Source organism: Taudactylus pleione, unplaced genomic scaffold (assembly GCF_031769625.1).
Source record: "Taudactylus pleione unplaced genomic scaffold, aTauple2 ptg000134l, whole genome shotgun sequence".
Taxonomy (NCBI): Eukaryota; Metazoa; Chordata; class Amphibia; order Anura; family Myobatrachidae; genus Taudactylus; species Taudactylus pleione.
This window is the reverse complement of record NW_028284536.1, coordinates 311,048-317,985: the sequence shown is the minus strand read 5'-3', so window position 1 is coordinate 317,985 and position 6,938 is coordinate 311,048.

Below are 6,938 nucleotides of genomic sequence, written 5' to 3'. Positions count from 1 at the left end.
ACTGTACTCAGTGAATGATTTCATATTTTGCAATATAATTCCAGTCACATTCATAGGAGATGAGTCCTGATGATGTTCTCAGACTGTGGTATTATAAAGACAATGTGTAATGGGATCATATGTTTCCATCGTTACATTGACTATATGTACAGCTGTGAGAACATATAAAACCTTTACAAATATACAACAGAGCATTTCATTTGGATAATTATATTATATACTGTATGTGTCAGGTGCTCCCAGCATCCTACGCCAAGCATACTGCTCTCACAGTCACCTCCCAGCACCAAATTCCCAGCATCCCATTCCCAGCATCCTGCTCCAAGCATCTCACTCCCGTTATCTCACTACCAGCACCTTACTCAAGGTATCCTACTTCCAACACCCTATTCCCAGCATACATCTATACTAGGGGTGTGCATCGGCCACTTTTCGTGTTTTGTGTTTTGGTTTTGGATCTGGATCTTTCTTCGTGTTTTGGATCTGGATTGGTTTTGCCAAAACCACACTTCCGTGTTTTGGGTTCTGGGTTTTGTGTTTTGGATCTGTATTTTTTTGAAAAAAAAAGCATAAAAACAGCTAAAATCACAGAATTTGTGGGTTTTTCTGCTCCTATGCTATTACTAACCTCAATAACAGTAATTTCCACTCATTTCCAGTCTATTGTGAACACCTCACACCTCACAATATTATTTTTAGGCCAAAACGTTGCACCGAGGTAGCTGGATGACTATGCTAAGCGACACGAGTGGGCGTCACAAACACGTGACCCATCTAGGAGTGACACTGCAGTGGCAGACAGGATGGCAGTTTGAAAAACTAGGCCCCAAACAGTACATAATGCAAAGAAAAAAAAGAGGTGCAAGATGGAATTGTCCTTGGGCCCTCCCACCCACCCTTATGTTGTATAAACAGGACATGCACACTTTAACAAACCAATCATTTCAGCGCCAGGGTCTGCCACACGACTGTGGCTGAAATGATTGGTTTGTTTGGGCCACCACAAAACAAGATGGCAATTAATCTGTCCCTGCACAAACTGGCTCTATGGAGGCAAGATGTCATCCTCATCCTCCTCATCCATCGATTCCTCACCCTCTTCAATGTTGTGTACATCCTCATCCTCAGAGTATTAATTCATCCCCCTGGAATCCACCACGACAGGTCCCTCTGTACTTTCTGGAGGCTGGTCTCCCTGGAAAAATTGATAATTAATTTTGATGAACATCATCTTCACCACATTTTGTGGAAGCAACCTCCAACGCCTTTCGCTGACAAGGTTCCCGGCTGCACTAAACACTCTTTCGGAGTACACATGTGAGGTGGGGCAACTCAGGTAAAATAGAGCCAGTTTGTACAGCGGCCTCCAAATTGCCTCTTTTTTCCTGCCAGTACAGTACTGTCTAACATGCCTACTTGGATGCTGTCACTGATGTAATCCTCCACCATTCTGTCAATGGTGGCAGTATCATATGCAGTGACAGTAGACATGTCAGAAATTGTTGGCAGGTCCTTCAGTCCGGACCAGATGTCCAAACTTGGTCCTGCCTACCTTGCATCACCGCCAGCGGGTTGCTTGGGATACCTAAGTTGTTTCCTGGCAGCCCCAGTTGCGGGAGAAAATGATGAAGGATCTGTTGACATGTCAAGTTCTGCTTCAGCTGACAGTGTTTTCACCAGCAGGTCTTTGCACCTCTGCAGGCTTGTGTCGGACAGAAAGAGAGACACCACGTAGGCTTTAAACATAGGATCGAGCACAGTGGCCAAAATGTAGTGGTCTGATTTCAACAGATTGACCACCCTGGAATCCTGGCAAAGCGAATGAAGGGCTTCATCCACAAGTCCCACATGCCGAGTGGAATCGCTGCGTCTTAGCTCCTCCTTCACTTTCTCCAGCAGCTTCTGCAAAAGCCTGATGAGGGGAATGACCTGACTCAAGCTGGCAGTGTCTGAACTGACTTCACGTGTGGCAAGTTCAAAGGGCTGGAGAACCTTGCACAACATGAAAATCATTCTCCACTGCTCTTGAGTCAGGTGCATACCCCCTCCTTTGCCTATGTCATAGGTGGATGTATAGGCTTTAATGGCCTTTTGCTGCACCTCCATCCTTTGAAGCTTATAGAGAGTTGAGTTCCACCATGTCACAACCTCTTGCTTCAGGTGATGGCAGGGCAGGTTCAAGACTGTTTGCTCAAGCTCCAGTCTTCGGCACACAGTCACTGAATGGTGAAAGTGGCCAGAAATTTTTTGGGCCACCCAAAGTGTCTCCTGCATGTCCTTGTTGTGTTTCAGAAAATTCTGCACCACCAAATTTATTGTGTGAGCAAAACTTGGGACATGCTGGAATTTACCCAGATGTAATGCCCACACAATATTGGTGGCATTGTCAGATATCACAAATCCCCATGAGAGTCTAAGTGGGGTAAGCCACTGGGCAATGATTTCCCTCAATTTCTCTAAGAGGTTGTCAGCGGTGTGCCTCTTACTGAAACTGGTGATACACAGGGCCTGATTCTGACCCTCTCACGAGCGCTGTTCGCTCGCAAGCGGGTCGATGGTGCAGAAGTGTGCATGCGCACGATGGAGGGAGCTCCGTTGTGCGCATGTGCAAGACCCGGCGAGCGATGAGGAAGTCGTCGCTCCGGGTCTCGCACCAAAGGGGGCGTGCTGTCGATGGTGAGTGACAGCACGCCCCCTTTGGTGGGCGTGCCGGGGGCGTGGCTGCCAGATGGGGAACGCCCACCATGGGAACGCCTACCATCTGGATCCGGCCCCACTGACATCACTAGTGATGTCAGTGGGAGTGATTTTGGCTCTGATAGAGCCAAAATCACTCTTGGCTTGTGGTCACCGAGACTCTACCGCAGGGTCTCGTCGCAAACCCGATGGTTGCGATGGTCTTGACCATCGCGACCATCATCATGGACGCTCGCTATAGCTGTGGGTGGTAACCCACAGCTATGCGAGCGTCCATGAGGCCTCTCCAAAATGAGGTAGGAGGGCCCTGATTCAGAGCGAGCGCTCTGGTCAGAGCGTTCGTCTCTGAATCAGGCCCACAGTGTATCCTGCCTTGGAACAAGCTGGCATTTCTGAGCTGCTGCTACTGGTGACGCTGCTGTTGCTGCTGCATAAGGTGATACATCTACCCAGTGGGCTGTCACAGTCATATATTCCTTAGTCTGCCCTGTTCCACTTGTCCACATGTCCATGGTTAAGTGGACATTGGGTACAACTGCATTTTTTTGGACACTGAGGACCCTTTTTCTGACGTCTCTGTACATTCCCGGTATCGCCTGTCTAGTGAAGTGAAATCTAGATGGGATTTGTTTCTGGGGACACACTACCTCCATCAATTTTCTAATTCGACTGCACTAATGGCGGATACCAGATGCACATCTAACACCAACCTAGCAGTCATGTCCTCAGTTATCCGCTTTGCTTCAGGATGACTGCTGTCGTACTTCATCCTCCTCGCTAAGTACTGTTGGTGGGTCAATTGCTAAGTACAAGGTGTAGTGGTGTTCCTACTTTCCTCTCTGGGATGATGAATGACTCCCAACAGCGGCAGCAGTAGGCGTAGCAATGCAGGATCCTCCGGAGGAATCCCGGATAGGAGAGTAGTCAGTCAAGCCAATGACATGGCCTGCAGGACTACTTCTGATCCTAACTGAGGAGGAAATTGACAAGGAGGGAGTTGACGGTGTGGTTTGCAGGCGCTTGGATACAACAGGACAAAGGGATTTAGGTGACCCTGGACTGCTTACAGTCTTAGCCAAAGTTTCTGAACTTGACAGTAACTTATGAATGCTCTGCAGGTGGCGTATAAGGGAGGATGTTCCTAGGTGGTTAACGTCCCTACCCCTACTTATCCCACCTTTACATATGGTACATATGACAATAAAAGATCTAATGCATCTATAAATTGCACTCCCCAGTTTACAAATTCACCTAAAAAATATATATGTGAACACCCTGTGAGAAGAGTCACACAAGATAAAACAAAAAAAAATATTATCACCAATGGAACATAATGATGTGCAGACTCCAAATAACGTAGTGGATATCTTCAACTATCCCTCCTGCAACTGAAATGTGGATGTCTTTCCCCTTCTTTTATGCTTATAGCATTTTCCAGTGTAGGAGAAAACATACACAAACAGGAGAAAAAGAATATAGTGTAGTCGTCCTTTACATTAAAAAGATTTAATAATGGCTTACACTTACAAACATAGAAGAAAAAAAGGCATATCTGTATATCCAACACAGGCACACAGCAAGGTCCGTGAGTCTAGAAAGCCAGAAGATAGTAGCAGACAAGAATTCCGGATACCCCATCTGGTAAGGCACCTGGGATTGCAAGGATACCGTCTCCAAACGAGCAGCTTAACGCGTTTCTGACCTTAAAGGTCCTTCATCAAAAGCATGTGATGAAGGACCTTTAAGGTCAGAAACGCGTTAAGCTGCTCATTTGGAGACTACATTATTTGGAGTCTGCACATCATTATGTTCCATTGGTGATTATATATATTTTTTTGTTTTATCTTGTGTGACTCTTCTCACAGGGTGTTCACATATATATTTTTAGGTGAATTTGTCCACTGGGGAGTGCCATTTATAGATGCATTAGATATTTTATTGTCATTTGGTTATTTATTGAGTACCATTTGGGTGTGTACTCTTTTGTACCTCAATAGCTGCACCCCAGTGTTATTGCACATTCATTACTACACCATTTATTCATATGGTACATATGGCAAGACAGTTGTTGTCCGGATTTTAATAGAAATATTGCCAGACCAAAGAGGTAGAATGTTTGGTCTTCTGCCCAGGCATGACCGTGATGGGCTTTTTCATCCCACGGACAACAACTGTCTCAACCGGAGCCTGATTTAAACAAATCTCATCACCATCAGAATCCTCCTCCCAACTTCCTCCTCAGCACCAGCTACACCCGTATCCTCATCCTGTTGTACTTCAACAGTGACATCTTCAATTTGCATATCAGCAAGTGGACTGTGATTGCTCCTTCCAGCACTTGCAGAGGGCATGCAAATGGTGGAAAGAGCCACCTCTTCCCGTCCAGTGTAGGGAAGGTCAGGCATCGCAACTGCCACCACACTTGGACTATCCTTGGGGATTTGTGATATCTTCTTAGAATGCACAGTTCTTCACTGTGCTTTTGCCAGCTTAACTCGTTTAATTTTTGTAGTGGGAGGAGGGCTTCCATCGTTATGTGAAGCTGAACCACTAGTCATGAACATAGGGAAAGACCTTAGCCGTTCCTTGCCACTCCGTGTCATAAATGGCATATTGGCAAGTTTACGTTTCTCCTCAGATGATTTAAATTTATTTTTTAAGGTCATTTACCTGAACTTTGTCATTTGGGATTTTATATGCCCTCTTCTAAGGCATTGGGCATCGGCCTTGGCAGACGAAGTTGATCGCATTTTATCGTCTGTCATGACTAGTGGCAGCAGCTTCAGCACTACGAGGAAGTGGCTCTTGCTCTTTCCCTATTTTATTTTTATCGGACAAATTTTTGTCCTCCATTTATGTGATATTGATATATACTGAACGTGCGGCTAAGGCGCACACAAACACAGAAAAGATTTTTTTTGGATGGAGCGCACATTGGGGGTTACAGCATCCTTCAACAGATGAGCCAGCCAGCCCTTTACTTCTGACACAGGCGCACGCTTGGTGCAACTTTGTTGATGCACATGCGGCTACAGCGTACACAAGTCACAAACACAGAAAAATATTTTTTTTATTTTTTTTTCTTGGATAGAGCACACTTTGGGGGTTATAGCACCCTTCAACTGATGAGCCAGCTGGCCCTTGACTTATGACACAGACGCACACTTGGTGCTGATACTCTGTTGATGCACGTACAGCTACTGCGCACACAATTCACAAACACAGAAAAAAATATATTTTTATTTTATTGGGAGCGCACTTTGGGGGTTACACTACCCTTCAACAGATGAGCCAGCCGGCCCTTCACTTATGACACAGGAGCATGCTTGGCACTGCTACTTTGTTGATGCACGTGCGGCTACTGCGCACACAATTCACAAACACAGAAAAAATATATATTTTTATTTTATTTGGAGCGCACTTTGGGGGTTACACTACCCTTCAACAGATGAGCCAGCCGGCCCTTCACTTATGACACAGGCACACGCTTGGCACTGCTACTTTGTTGATGCACATGCGGCTACTGCGCACACAATTCACAAGCACAGAAAAAAATAATTGTTTTTTTTTGCACTTGGGGGAGCACCCCTGATGGACAGATCACCCCCTGGACAACAATACAGCACCCCTGTAGGATTACAGCCTTAATGCGACACTGCACAGCCCAGCCAGCCCCTATGGACAACAGCAGCACAACACAACCCAGCCAGCACCTATGGACTTTGGAGTGGACACAGGGCCTGATTCAGAGCCGGACACTCTTTCAGAGCGATCGCTCTGAATCAGGGCCCGCCTATTGTATTTGTAGAGCGGCCTCCAGGCTGCTTGCATAGCTGTGGGTTACCACCCACAGTTAGTGCGAGCAACCAGGATGATGGTCACGATGGTCAAGACCATCGTGACCATCAGACTTGTGACGAGACCCTTGGACTTGTGACAAGACTTGAGACTTGTGACGAGACCCTTGTTGCCGCAAGTCCCAGTGGACTTCTTGCTCTTGTGACGTCAGTGGGGCCGGCCCTAGACGGTAGGCATTCCCATGGGAACGTCTCCATCTGGGTAGCCACGACCCCGTCACGCCCACCAAAGCGGGCGTGCTGTCACTCAACATCGACAGCACGCCCCCTTTGTAGCGAGACCCAGAGTGATGGCTTGCCCGTCGCTATCCGGGTCTCGCGCATGCGCACGATGGAGCTGCCTCCATCGTGCACATGCACACTGGGCCAACATCGATCCACTTG